At 45.8% G+C, this 14,162-nt stretch overlaps 1 non-coding gene across 1 annotated transcript; it reads left to right on the top strand.

Annotated features, from left to right (window-relative positions):
• The first annotated feature begins 13,886 nt into the window (after nt 1-13,886).
• TRNAG-UCC (transfer RNA glycine (anticodon UCC)) lies at nt 13,887-13,959 on the top strand. The gene has a single exon. It is a non-coding gene; the product is annotated as a tRNA-Gly (tRNA).
• Nucleotides 13,960-14,162: the final 203 nt, after the last annotated feature.

The raw sequence follows: 14,162 nt of genomic DNA, 5'->3' as shown, positions 1-14,162 counted from the left end.
AAAGCTTGCATAGAAATCACATAAAACAGTGCATACATATTTGAAAAAATAGGTTCCTGAAAAAAAACTACATTTTGTATTTTGGTGAAAAGGAAATTGCACTGGTTGGGAGATGGATCTTCATCTGCCTGCACATGTGCCATTAGGGTCCATTTGGAAATCCAGGGGCTCTTTGTTTAATCAAAGATGGAGGAGTTATAGAATGAGGGAGAAGATGTCTTATGCTAGCATTTTCCCAAATGCTTGCAGAACACTTTATCTACAAGATCCTTTGGGATAAAAGGTGTCTGGTGTCCAAAAAGGGCTGGAAACAAAATAGGGTTAAGGAATGTTGCTTTACTATGCAGGTGTCCTTCCCTGTCCCCAATGGGACAGTGTATGTTAAATATATTAAGATTAAAAGGCATCTGGTAACAAGAAAATCTTGCATAACCCAGGACTTCTCAAGCTCATTTGAATAACAGCTCTTTCCCAGATAACTCCTATTTAGTGGGAGAAATGCAGTGGCCAGAGGTTGAGAAATACAGCTTTAATTGTTGGGTGTGGCGTGAGGTTGGTTTCGTAAGGTTGAGCTGTGAGTGGCTTTTCCGGGAAGATTCTCAAGAGAGAACTAATACAGATGGAAGTTACATGGACCACTGAGTAGGTTTTTATCCCTATTAAAAAACTGGGAGTTCCCTGGTGGTCCAGTGGTTAGGACTCCGCGCTTCCACTGCAGGGGGCCCGGGTTCCATCCCTGGTCCGGGAACTAAGATCCCGCGTGCCCTGCAGCATGGCCAACAACAACAGATTTCCCATTTCCTCATCTTTGTCTTAGAAACTATTTCAAACGTACAGGAAAACTGAAAGATTAGTTGTATGGTCAGGCCACTCAAGATGGCTGTTCTCTTGCTCTCTGTACATCTGCTGCTGGGCCGGTCTCTGCTTCACCTACACCCTACTCACGTGGCTATCCAAGCCTCTTAATCGTAGGGCTTACTCAATAACTACCTACGTGCTTGCTCCCTGTCCCAGCTGCTGGTTTCCCTGGTAACTAATGAACTAACCTGATGTCAATTATGTCAATTCCCGCTATAAATGGTAGCCTCCTTAGTCCTCCAGCAGAGAAGATTGGTGCTGTGTCCTTTCTACTGCACGGTGGGGTGTTGTTCCAGGACCTTTTGCTTCTGATTTGTAAGATTCCCTATCTTAACAAGCCATTGATGTCTCTGTCCCTGTCTCTGGGCTCTCTCAGGCAATAACAGGGCTTACAGGCCTGTGGGGTGCAGCCCAACATTAGTACAATGAATTCTCAAGTTACATACACATTATGACACGTCACTTCTCAATATTCAGCATACATCACTGAAGAATACAGGTATTTGTCTACAGACCCACCATGTCATTATCCCTACTAAGAAAACCACCTAAAATCAACTTAATATTTAAATCCCCCCTATCTTTATAGCTGGTTTTTTTAAAAAAAATCAAACAAATGCACAATTACCTTTTGTGTGTGTGTGTGTGTGTGTGTGTGTGGTTATTACTTATTTTAACTTAGAATAGTTCCTCTCTCCTTTTTTTTTTTCTCCCATGACATTGACCTTCTGAAGAATCCAGGCTAGTGGTCATACGAATGTCCCACATTCTAGATTTGTCTGTTTCCTTATGATGTTCAGTTGTTTCTCTGTCCTGTTAATCCTCAGCCCTGGCTGCACATCAGAACCACCTGTCTTGATTAATTGGCATTACAAGGAAGGGGGATTAATTGGCCCACTCTTCTCACTGGGGGTTATTTAAATCAAATTTAATGCCTAGAAAAGAGAATACGATGCCTGAGTTCCACCCTAAACCAATTAAATCAGAATCGCTGGAGTTCAAGCTCAGGTGGCCCTAGTTTCAAAATTCTCTAGGTGATTCTGGTAAGCAGTCAGCACTAAGAACCGCCGCTCTATCCTGCAGATCCTATAAATTAGAAGTTAGATTCAGGCTACACATTTTTGTCTAGAATACTTTGCTGCACATTGCAGTCATCTTGGAAGCTTTAAAAAAATACTGATGTTTGGGGCCCAGCATAGACGTTCCGATATATTGGTCTGGAAGCATGGCCTAGGCTTTGGGAATTTAAAAATCTCAGGTGATTTTAATGCAGCCAGAAAGACCCACTTCCTTAGGTTATTTTTTTATTTAACTTGCATCCTATCAGGAGGCACGCAATGTCACACTGTTCCATCATTTGTGATGCCAAGTTCAATCACTGGATTAAGGTGGTCACACCAGACCTCTTCATCAGCTCTTCATCGCCAAGGTACAATTGCTCCCATTCGCAAAGGTAAGTGGTCTCTGGGATGATACCTTGGTGCTGCTAACAAGTTTTCATCCAATGGTTTTAGCTTCCACTGGTGATTGTTACCTCGATCAAGTATTTTATCGGGGCTGGGGGGGCGCTTATAAACAGTGATCTTCTATTCTTGTCATTCCTTCCACGTTTATTTGACTTTCTTTTGTAAAGAAGGGCTGTCCTGTTTATCCTCTCTGCACCCCCTGGACTCATGTATTTTCATTTACTAACCAGTTACAACCATTATCCTTTTTGATAGTCAAATTATGCTAAATTTGGCCAGTGGGTGCCCCTTCAAGCTGGCCTTTTTTGGGGGTCGGGGGCATGTGGGATCTTAGTTCCCCAACCAGGGATCAAACCCATGCCTCCTGCATTGGCAAGCGTGGGGTCTTAACCACTGGACCACCAGGGAAGTACCAAGCTGGCTTTTTCTTAAAGTAAAATTTTTAATTGAAAATTATAACATATAGAGAAATACACAAAAAAATCAAATCTATAGTTCAGAATTTTCCCAGAGCAAACACCTGTGTAACCAGTTCCCAGATCAAGAAACAGAACAATGCCAGTACCCCACCAGCCCCCATCACACCCTCTTCCTATCTTGCCCCTCACCAAGAGCCTTATGTCTAAACTTGTTGATCAGTTTGCCTGTTTGGGAACTTTGTATGAATGGGATCATAGAACATGTACTCTTGTGTCTGGCTTCTTTGTTCATCATTGTTTTCATGAGATTCATCTATGATGTTTGAAGTTGTAGCTCTTTTTCATCCCTCCTGCAATTTATTTATCAATTCTAATGTAGGTGGGCATTTAGGTTGATTCCAGGTTCTGACTATTAAAACAGTGCTGCTATGAACATTCTGATACTTGTCTTTGGTTGAACACATTGTTGAGTTTTTGTTCGTTTGTTTTTTGTTTTTGGAGGGGATACCTAACAGTGGAATCACTTGTTCATAGGGTATGTCAACTGTATTCAATACCGCCAAACAGTTTTTTCTTTGGATATAACCCCATTGGTCTTTGTGTACTTTTACTTTCTGGCAGAAGATTTCCTGGGCTCATCTTGTCTGTTCTCTGCCCGAGCCCTGGAATCTGCCATTTCTCTGAGGAGCCCTGGTGCTTTTGAATAGGGAATAGTATTTAAAAACCAAGGTCTGGGGCTCCCCTGGTGGCGCTAGTGGTTGAGAGTCCGCCTGCCAATAGCAGAGGACACGGGTTCGTGACCCGGTCCGGGAGGATCCCACATGCCGCGGAGCGGCTAGGCCCATGAGCTGTGGCCGCTGAGCCTGCGCGTTCGGAGCCTGTGCTCCACAATGGGAGGGGCCACAACAGTGAGAGGCCTGCGTACCGCAAAACAAACAAACAAACAAAAAAACAAGGTCTGCGTGCTAGTGGTTCTCATTGATACTGGAAAGTCATTGCTTTTAGTTCCCTTTAGTGGACAAAGCTAGGAAATTCACTAAAGAAAATAATCATGTGTTTGAACTGCTCATTCCAATTCAACATTGCAGGATTTTTTCCTTAAGTCTGTTTTATTTATTTATTTTTTTTATTTTTATTTTTTTGGCGGTACGCAGGCCTCTCACTGTTGTGGCCTCTCCCGCTGTGGAGCACAGGCTCCGGATGCGCAGGCTCAGCGGCCATGGCTCACGGGCCCAGCCGCTCCGCGGCATGTGGGATCTTCCCGGACCGGGGCACGAACCCTTGTCTCCTGCATTGGCAGGTGGACTCTCAACCACTGCGCCACCAGGGAAGCCCAAGTCTGTTTTATTTTATATGTGCATCTCGTTTCTCTTACGTTGAAAATCTTGGTTCCTAATAACATCAATGTTTTGTTTATTTGCTTTGTTCTGCGCTTACATAAAAGTTGCAAATTTGCAATACTAATATTACTATTGACAGTGATATTATATGAGTTGAAGTAATGTACGTGTGAAGCTTTAGATTTCTTTGGAGCTATTTTTTGTCTCTTGCGAGCAATTTATATGATGCTAAATCGAATGGCTTAAATCTGATGAGGATGAAGAATTTATCCTGTGGCTTAAGAAGGTGGGTGTTGTGCTCAGAATATTGACTGTGCAGGCTCAGCCCTTCTAGACAATTACACCTGTTGAGCTCCCACTGTTTCCCCCTCCCCCCCTTCTCTAAATCCCTTTTTGAGGGTTTTCAGGGTTTCCACTGGGGAGGAGTGTGCATGTCGGGGTGCACTCCCTTCTCTCACATACAGGTTCCATGGTCACCAGCTTCCCACACCCAGGTTGTGAGAGTTAATTTTGTGTCAGCTGGGCTGGGCTCTGGTGCCCAGTTGTTTGGTCATATACCAGTCTAGATGCTGCTATGAAGCCATTTTTGAGAACTCTGATTAACATTTAAATCAGATTTTGAGTAAAGCAGACTACACTTCATGATGCGGTGGGCCTCATCCAGTCCGTTGAAGGCCTTCAGGGGAAAGACTCAGGTCCTTGAAGAGGAAGGAATTTGGCCTCCAGATGGCTTTGAGACCCAAGACATTAACCTCTTGCTGGACTTGCCAGCCTGTCCCCTAGATTTTGGATTCGTCAGCCCCTGTAATCATGTGAACTAATTCCTTAAGTCCCATCCCCCCACTCCTGCCTCTTTCTCCCCCTCTTCCCACACCCCTGTTCTCTACACACACACACACACACACACACACACACACACACACACACACACACACACACACACACACACACACACACACACACACCATGGGTTCAGTTTCTATGGAGAACGCTGGTTGTCTCAAAACCTCAGACAAAATGGTTGGGGGTCTCTGCTGTGTGGCCCAGGGTGACAAGCAGTTGGTTATCATGCAGGCAGAAGAGGCGCGTGGCAGGACGATAAACGCTGCTGCTGAGGGAGCGGGTGCAGGAAATGGTGGGGGAGAACGTGCCTCCCCTCCCACTCGGAACTCAGCGACTGTGGCTGCCCGTGCCTGGCAGGTGTGACCTTTGATCGATTTGGAACCAGAGTGTCTTCCCGGGCCAGGAGCAGCCTAACACTCCCTGCTTTGGTGAGAGAGGAAGAGGCCCTCTCTGACCCTCGCGATCCTGCCGGTGGCTCTCAGGTGGGCCAGGCTGTGTGCACAGCAGGCTCATGTTTGGGAAGGGCTTCCCCTCGGCAGCGGAAGGAGCTGATTGTTCTCATTGCTTGAAGAGTAAAGGTCAAGCCGCTTGTTGCAAGAGGCAGTATAGGGTCTCCTGCCTCATCGTAGCCCTCCTGCGGGGAGTAGAGTTTTGGTAACCTAGAGGAAAGCGCGGGGCACCCGGGACCACGACAGAGCATGAAGCTGGCCCACGAGGCAGTGCAAACAACAGAAAAGTGGATTTTCCAAGGTCACTCCATTCAGAGGTGAAAAGGCTCCTCCAGCGAGGCCCAGTAAGATCGTACCAACTGTCCCTCCAGGAGGGAGTTGGCCCATGTGGGGTGCACAGACCAAGTGGGAAAAGACCAAGGGGTGAGTGGAGGAAGAAAAGAGAGATGGGGGAGGGAAGAGACCCCAGGTTTCCAGGTGACGGGAAGGAAAAAGGTGGCACTGCTTTCGTGCACACGCTGCTTATCTGTAAACATCCATGATCAAGATTCTCCTGGGGCTTCCCTGGTGGCACAGTGGTTAAGAATCCGCCTGCCAATGCAGGGGACATGGGTTCAAGCCCCGGTCTGGGAAGATCCCACATGCCGTGGAGCAGCTAGGCCCGTGCGCCACAACTACTGAGCCTGTGCTCTAGAGCCCGCAAGCTGCAACTACTGAAGCCCGCGCACCTAGAGCTTGTGTTCCACAACAAGAGAAGCCATTGCAATCAGAAGCCTGCGCACCGCAACGAAGAGTAGCCCCCGCTCGCCGCAACTAGAGAAAGCCCACTCGCAGCACTGAAGACTCAACACAGCCATAAGTGAGTGAATGAATGAATGAATGAGACCTTTGCTGGGCCTTAGCAGTGGCATGCAGGATCTTTTAGTTGGGGCATGCAAACTCTTAGTTGTGGCATGTGGATCTAGTTCCCTGACCAGGGATCGAACCCAGGCCCCTTGCATTGGGAGTGCGAAGTCTTAGCCACTGGATCACCAGGGAAGTCCCATAAGAATATATTTCTTGTTTCAGGTTCTCTTCCCTCTGTTCTATCTACTGACTCTCGTATGTTTTATTATTACTGGTTTTTAAATTGTGAGTTTATTTTTAGCGGGGATTCTTTTATTTTTAAATTTATTTTGGCCAAGCAGCACGGTGATCTTAGTTCCCTGACCAGGGATTGAACCCTGTGCCCCCTGCACTGGGAGCACGGAGTCTTAACCGTTGGACCACCAGGGAGGTCCCTCAGTTGCTTCTAATTCTGCCTTGAGGCTTGGGTTCCAGCCTTGTAGGGTCTCTTCCTGCAGTCGGCTGTGGCCCAGAAACACACGTGCCCTATGTCTTTAAGCACTTCATAGCCCTGTCAGATAGAAGAGTCAGCAGCCTGGTAGTGTCACCTGGGAAGAGGACGCCCCCACATGTGCACGCCCGTTGTTCAGGGGATTCTGGTTGTAGCAACAGGTGGATGTGACCACCAAGCAACCTGGGAGTTAAATGCAAGTCCTGAAGGCCCACGGCCCTGTGGTTCCGTGAAATCAGCCCCATTTCTTCAACTCAAGGCAGACAAGAAAAATAACAGGAGAGACACTGTAACAGTCTTGTTATGTCTTTCCTTTTTCTATGGATAATCTAGGGGTGGTACCTGGCTTCTTATACCTGAATCCGGAAACTTTTTTCCTTCTTTAGGATTATCTACTCTGTTCTCATGGACCATTTTTCACCTTCTGTCACAATTTCCTTTGTGGACTGACCCTCCTTTTCCTCTTTTCTCTACAAAAGCCAAGGCCATTATGTGAAGTCTTAACCCAATATGGAGATTTAATCAGTCAATTCCTTTAAGGAGAGCACATAATTGGGGTCAGGTTAGTGCTTTCTGAGCATCTGATTTAATCTGGAGAGAAGGATAATAAATATGCCCTTTAGATCACTGTTTTCAACCATTTTACCCTGCATTTGTGACACCTTTGATGTTGTTCACTTCAGACACTCTGAGAATGGTGCTTTTCACATGTCAGATAACTAGGGGAACCTCTAGATAATGTCACAGTTGAACTCTCCCAGGTTTGTCAGGATGCTGATCATTCAAGTTTTGGAGTAAAGCATCCCTGTGTGCCTTAGATGCTGCCTACCAATACTTTGTTGAAGATGGAGAAGTCAGACTTACGTCCTCATTCACATTTGCTTGGTGGAAGACACACAGGTTAGGAATCTTCTTATTGTGAGTGACCCCAAACCCCAAACAAAGTAGCTTAAACAAAAGAAACACAAAGCAAAAGAATTCATTGGCTCTCGTCACTGAGAAGGCCACAGGTAAAACAGCTTCAGGTGAGACTTGAGTCAGGACTCAGGTGATGCTCGCAGGATGCCCCTCTTGGCTCTGCTCCCACTTTCTGGCCTCGCCTAAGGCTCTGTGTAATGGTCCCTGGAATCTTCAGCTTCCCATCTTTTTGACACAGTCTTGAGGAGGGTAAGAGAATGCTTCTCATTCTCATGAGCCTAGCAAATAATTTCCTCCTCTGAGGAAATTACTGTGGCCAAGAGAATGTGCTAGGCTAATTGGCTTGAGGTGGGCCAGGCACTCACTGTGGGGCTGGGCAGTGGAGTGAACTTCACCTGGGCAGCTGGGGTCTGAGAGTGGGTGGGCTCTCTGGGGGAAAACTGGGAAAACAGAGCTGGGGAAATGGATGCTGGGAGGCCCAATCAGACAAATAAGCAAACATGTGCACTGCATGACTTAGATGGCTATGGGGAAGGTAACAGCTTTTCTCAGAAATGAAACTTTGAACATGCTCAAGGCTTTTGGACTATTTTGAGACCCTTAAGACTTTGTACCTTGTTGTCCAGAAGAAAGAATTTGGACCGGAATAAAATGCGAAAGCAGGTGTCATTGGTTATTTTAACCATTAAAAGAATTCCCCTGTAGAGCATTTATTTGTTTATTCAACGCATTTATTGGTTGCTTACTAGTACCAGGCACTGGACAGGACATTGGAGACAGAGGCGTGAGTGCCACCACCACCAAAACCATGGTAACTGTGATGATTCCATCATAGGCTGATCAGCAGTGTCGCGTGGACCATTATTATTATTATTATTATTTTTTGCGGTACGCGGGGCTCTCACTGTTGTGGCCTCTCCTGTTGCGGAGCACAGGCTCCGGACGCGCAGGCTCAGCAGCCATGGCTCACGGGCCCAGCCGCTCCACGGCATGTGGGATCTTCCCGGACCGGGGCGCGAACCCGTGTCCCCTGCATCGGCAGGCAGACTCTCAACCACTGCGCCACCAGGGAAGCCCCGTGTGGATTATTTTTAATTTAAGTTTTAAAAAGTGAGTTATATATGTGCAGCTCCTATCTATGTAAGTGTACAGCTCCAATCTATTGAATTGTAGCTTCTGCAAGATTTTTTCATGTTTTAGCTATAAGACAGCAGGGTTCTCCCTCGCTGGGATTTAATAACCCCATCTACTTAAAAACATAAAATCAGTTATCCAGACTTAGCAAAGAGCTTTGGGAAAAGAGTCCTTGCCACGAGAATCATTCCTTTTCTGCCCTGCTCTCTGTTCTTCCCTGTCTGTTTCTCTAGCCTCTCATCTGGTGCTTGTTCTAGACCCCTTGGGACCTCATTCCGGTCCTCACCGAACCGTGTCCTTTGCCTTGGTTCTCTTTCACATGTCCTTCCGCATTTCTGCCCATCCTTGCCGAATGATTCTAATTAATTCTGCCAGATGTACTTGCCTCAGGGTAGACTGGAAGTAGGACTTACCTCCTGGAGGGCAAATTCTTATCGTCTGTGTCAGAGGTGCCCTCCATGTTCACAGCAGTCATTACCAGAGCACCTGAGTTGTCTTGCCAGACCCTCAACCCTCAACCCTTTCCCAGCACGATGCTTCAGGCAGCCACCACGCAGCAATCAGCGTTGGCATGCAAGATGAAACGATTTTGCAAGTTTTGGTCTTCCTCGCTGTCAACAAGAGAAACAATTTAATTGCCCTCAGATCTCAGAGGTCAGTAAAGGGGTTAATGCTGTTTCTGCCCTTGTATCTGCGATGTTGCTACTTTGACAGGATTTTCTTTTTCTTGGCAGCAGTTATCAAAGCAGGAGGTGGATGGGCATCGAGGTGAGGTTGCCGCCCGATGTAGAAAAGTCAGTGCTGGTTTCAGTGCATACAGTCTGCTGATAGGCAGGAGAGAAAATGCTCCAGAAAAGAAGTTTACATTGTTTTAATTCTCAGAAGGTTGTTTGTAGGAATAAGACTTTTGTTTAACCCTAGTCGTATTGTCTGCCTTACAAAGAAATTTAGGGGATAAAGAATCACCGTCAAGTCAGTCTAAAATATCAGTTTCACTGCCAGGGGCCTGTGTTTGATCCCTGGTCAGGGAGCTAAGATCCTGCAAGGGGAATTCCCTGGTAGTCCAGTGTTTAGGATTCCACACTTCCACTGCAGGGGCACAGGTTGGATCCCTGGTTGGGGAGCTAAGATCCCCCAAGCTGTGTGGCACGGCCAGGAGAAAAAAAAAAAAAAAAAAAAAAAAAAAATCAGCTTCAATTATGTAGATAAGCAAAAGAAAGTTGATTTTTAAAATAATAAAAAATACCAACCCCCTTGTTAAAGATACACATGAAATTCACTCACAATGCTCTTCCCACAATTTCTGTTATTTTAAGATGATTAGATTTTGTTGAAAAATGAATTGGGATCATGATTTCCTTACTTTTGTTCATGCAGCTTATACCCGGAGAACAATCCTTTGGGAAATGATCTTTTCAATATCGATTTTTCTCTCTGTATTGAGCAGTAGACTCCTGATTGCTTTTCCTCCAGTAGGTTTTCCACAGCAGCCGGATTTCTGAAGTGGAGATACCATGGATCGTGTCATTGTCCCCATAGCAGCCACTCCCCAGGCACCCATTTCTCTGTCCTCTGTGTTGCTTTCTTGATAGTGCTCATCACATTCGGAATTGTTTTTTGTCTGTCAGGCCCTTAGAATGAATGAGCGAGTGTTTCAAGTCCTTTGATAGCTTCAGTTGCCTTTAGGATTAAGTCCTGTCTCCTTCTCAAGGCACCGTGCAAACCCCTGTCTGTTTCTCTAGCCTCTCATCTGGTGCTTGTTCCAGCTCCTTGGGACCACATCCCGGTCCCCACTGAACCGCGTCCTTTTCCCTGGTTCTCTTTCACATTGTCCTTCCCCATTTCCAGAGTACTTCTTTCCCCAGTTGATTCCTCTTCACCCTTGACCCACTGGCCTGAGTAAGAACACCTTACTGTGTGCTCTTTGGATTTCCTTCATCACCAGGTTATCTTGGTCTATTATTATTGCACATTTATTTGTCCAGATTCCTCCACTGGGACGTAAAGTTTTGGGCAGGGGCCTGCCCACTCTCTAGTGTTTTTTCAGCGCCTGGGAGAGAGCCTGGCATATAGATATTTTTGAACCAGGGAAAGAAAGAAAGAAAGAAGGAATGAATGAATGAAATACCCACAAGTAGCTTAGAAGTGGTTCCACTTTTGTTAGCTGATAAATTATGCTAAAATTATGTTTTCTGTATCACAATTATCTATCAGAAAGCAGGATAAGGAAAAGGCCAGAAATCCTGGACCTGGGTAAATCATTTTCCCCAAACTAGATCTGTAGTAATCTATAGGTGATATGGGAGCCTGGGTTGGTGATTAGGACACTTGCATTTATGTCCTCATTCTTCCACATTCCAGGATTTCTAAAGCATTGAAGAGCAGATTCCAAAATACTCTCAGGGTCAGGAAAAAAACGCAGCTAATTCCTTTTGGGTCTAAAAAGTTTTGTGATTCTACACTTCCTGATTTATTAGTATCACCAATTAGGCAGACCTAATTAATCTGAGCTGAGATGAGGTGTAGTAGGCTGATCCTTAATGGGAAGATTTATGGGCTTCCTACTCTAGTCCATCTGAGGCAGGGAAGGGAATGCTCACCAAGTAGTCAGCTGGACGCTGAGGATGTCTTGGTTCCTGTTATGGGAAGACTGTACAGCCAAGGCTTAGCCTGCAGGATTGGAGCGAGAACCAAGAAAATATCTGAGGGCACCCAGTGGCCGTTCAATGAGAGTATCATCAGGATATTCCCCCCAGATGGACCGATATAAATGATTCATTTGGGAACTAACTGGACAAAGAGACAGGATGAGTGGGAAATTTAGTTGGCAAGAATTATACCAGAAAAGATTCTTAGTGAGGGGACTTTAGGGTCTTAAATGGTTTGTTTTGAAGAGTCTCAAGCCTCCCCAGCACAGCTCTTACATGCCTGAAGGCCACAAAAGGCTCTAGAGGCGCCACCCACCCCAAGTGCTTTCCATGCATCAGAAACTCTGTGGAGCCTTGAGCTCGGAGGAGTCATGAGTTCCCATATGTGATGGCCCTGCAGGCCCTCACACTTTTAAGTGTTGGGGGCTTTGGGCTGTGTCTGTTGATGCGAGCCCAGAGGACTATGGCCAATTTTGTTTTAAAGACTAGATTTGAATAATGTGCAACTTCCCCTTGGTGCCCATGATGAAGGGAGGTTGTTGGGAAAATGTGCCAGAAGAATCCTTCTGGACTGTTGGTCAGATTGGCAGAGGAGGACTTCTTAGTATCCTAGTCTCTCTAAGACATTGGAATAGACACATCCAAGGACTTTTGGGCATTGTCTAAAATTAAATCCATGGAAAGATTAAAGCAGAAAGACTTCTTTAGTTTGGCCTTCATACTTACTTTCCTTCTAATCAAGATATGGACTGATAGAGAGTCTTAATTAATATCAGAAAATTGGGAATGTTGGAGATTACGGATTTTAGTTCATGGATTTTTTTTTTTTTTTTTTTTTTTATAAAGGGACTGAGTCACCTCAGATAACTGAAAAAGAGCCAAATTCCGGTGGGTCACCTGAAATGTTGGAGATTACGGATTTTGTTTTTTGGTTTTTTTTTTTTTTTTTTTTTTCTATAAAGGGACTGAGTCACCTCAGATAACTGAAAAAGAGCCAAATTCCGGTGGGTCACCTGAACTGGGTTAATTGCTCTTGTGGTGTTAATTTTAACTTCGAGAGACTTTGAATTGCCAGAGGCAGTAGTTTTAACTGTGGGCCATCACCTTTCCTTAGAGAACTACCTTTTAATCAAAGGTGACTGTTTTCGGTTGGACTAAGGGAATTTTGGTTGGCAGGGGGAGGGGAAGAGGAATGTGCGGGAGTGGTTAGTGCCTTTTCACTGGGAGGGCCTCTGGAGTTACGCTTGCTAGATCCCACATGAGGGTTGCATGAGGCTGATCTACAAAAAAGAGGAAAACTGCAGTTAGCTAGGTTCTATGCAGGTCACTCCCCAGCCATTTTTAAACCCCAATACAAGTAAAGTTTCCCAGGTTCCTGTTACAATGACAAATTGTGGTCTTGGCAAATTGAAGTCTGTACCCATATAGTAAGAGTTTGAAGGGAGACCTTGCTCCCTGGTCCTAGGAAGTTTTCTTGTAAAAGTGGGATCATCCATTGTATTCAAACCTGGGCTCCTAGTAGGTCAGAGCCCTCATTCTGGGCCTTGTATTGTTCGCCAATGTAATAGTGACCTGGAATCCTTGGGTCCTTCAACTCACACACCATCGTCCCATGCTCAGGTGTCAACAGTTATTAAATCTCAGGATTCTCAAAATTGTGGTGCTTCGGGGAGAGGTGGGTCCCAGGAATCTGTACTTATAACAGATCTTTCAGTGGTCCTTAGAGTTTGGGAGGGCAGGAAGGAAACCCCACTTTCAGGCTCCATAGCCTCCTTGCTTCTCTCTGAGCTTTCAGGTCTGAGAGACAAGAGGAGACTTCTGAGGCAAATTTCTTACTATACATCTCTCTGTGTGAAATCTACATTGAAAACCCCGTTAGTCGTGGACGTGAAGCAAAGTTGAAACGGGTGCAGCTTTTCAGGACCTGAAAAACAAGTTGTGTTAAAGCAGATGACGCCCTCACCCCTCCCCTCTCCCCCCCACAAATTTGCGAGTATTAAATTTCTTTTTCTTGTTTCCTCTTTTCTCCAGCCATTTACTTAGGCAGTACGCAGGTGAGGCTAAGAAGGGGCAGTTTTGGAAGCTCTGTGTTTGCACACTCTGAGATTCTGAGCCCAGCCTGGGTGCCCTTGACTGAGGGCTGAGCTTGCCCCGGGGGACAGCCTCTAAGTCTGGAGCAGCCTGCTGCTCTCTGCTGCCCCCTGGTGGAATAGTCTCACAAGGCAAGGCCATCTGTAAGAGGACAGGATTAGTTGGGGTGTAACAAACTGGGGACCGGGTGTGAAGGAGAGTTTCATTGGTTAGGTTCACGTGTAGGAAAAAATTCACAAGATACATAGAAACGCTTCATCTAAAAAAAAAAAAATCCATGCACTGCCACCCTTCACATAAAGCTTCAGTTTCTGGTATCGCATCCTGACATGTGATTGTCCCCGTCTCTTGTGGCCTCACTTCAAGATCCCGTCTCAAGGAACTTCCCAGGTGGTCCAGTGGTTAAGACTCTGCACTTCCAATGCAGAGGGCCTGGGTTCGATCCCTGGTCAGGGAACTAGATCCCACACGCATGCCACAACTAAGAGTTTGCACGCCACAACAAAGGAGCCCTCGAGCTGCGACTAAGGAGCCCTCGAGCTGCAACTAAGACCCAGCGTAACCAAATTAAAAAAGAAAATTCCCATCTCAAATGAGTTATTCTCAATTATAAAAATCTTGTCAATTCTTTGCTGAAATCAGGTCTATCCTATTTCTCAG

This window comes from Lipotes vexillifer, unplaced genomic scaffold (assembly GCF_000442215.2).
Source record: "Lipotes vexillifer unplaced genomic scaffold, Lipotes_vexillifer_v1.1 scaffold88, whole genome shotgun sequence".
Lineage (NCBI taxonomy): Eukaryota > Metazoa > Chordata > Mammalia > Artiodactyla > Lipotidae > Lipotes > Lipotes vexillifer.
Note: the sequence above shows the minus strand (reverse complement) of the source record. Positions and strands in the feature narration are given on the sequence as shown.